Genomic DNA, 870 nt, shown 5'->3' on the forward strand with positions numbered 1-870 from the left:
TGACCTTAAGCTTGGAAATGACGTCAGTATCCGTGCATTCAACTGAATTATAGCAATTTTTGTGTTAGCTATGGTTAATGAGTTGTGGTAGTCATGCTGAATTGGGTTGACTCCAAATTTTAAAGTAATGTAGACGTACATCCTTTGGTTAATTTGTGAGAATTTCACTAAAATCTGCCCAGTGGTTTATGAGAAATTATGCCAACAGACAAACAAGGGTAGCGCCAACAGTTAATGCCAAAGTTTTAAGCAAGTATGCTATACTATGAGAAGCTCTCAGAGTATGTTTTGTGAACGATATTCAGCTACTACCATACCAAATTTTAACTTAATGTTTGTAAAATTGACCGAGTTACAGTTATTTTTGTGTTTGCTACGATCACTTAGCTTTGACAGCCATCTTGAATTGGGTTAACTCAAAAAGTTGATCACTTCTATAAGAACATTCACTGAACACTTTCTGAACGTTTCATTGAAACCCATCCAACTGTACATGAGATATATGCTAACAAGCAGGAATGGTGGCGCAGAGGTTAGAGAAGGTGGGCCTGTAATCGGAAGATCGCCGGATCAACTCCCAGTACTGACAACATCAAAATGTGTGTGGGGATAGGTGAAGCACCCACACCTGCCTCCAACCTTATTTGCCCCATTCTGGCTCCTTGAGCAAGGCCCTTAACCCCCAACATCTGCTCGCCCGGGTGCCCAGCTCTCTGCTCCACACAGAGGGCTGTGGTAACTCAGTGGTATGTGGTTGCATAAAGAAGGGCATCCGGCATAAAAATTATTGCCAAGTCTTTGAGCGACTTACTTCGCTGTGGCAGCCCCTGAAGAAGGGAGCAGCTGAAAGAAAAACTATATATATATATA

This window comes from Nematolebias whitei, chromosome 14 (assembly GCF_014905685.2).
Source record: "Nematolebias whitei isolate Nwh7 chromosome 14, NemWhi1, whole genome shotgun sequence".
Lineage (NCBI taxonomy): Eukaryota > Metazoa > Chordata > Actinopteri > Cyprinodontiformes > Rivulidae > Nematolebias > Nematolebias whitei.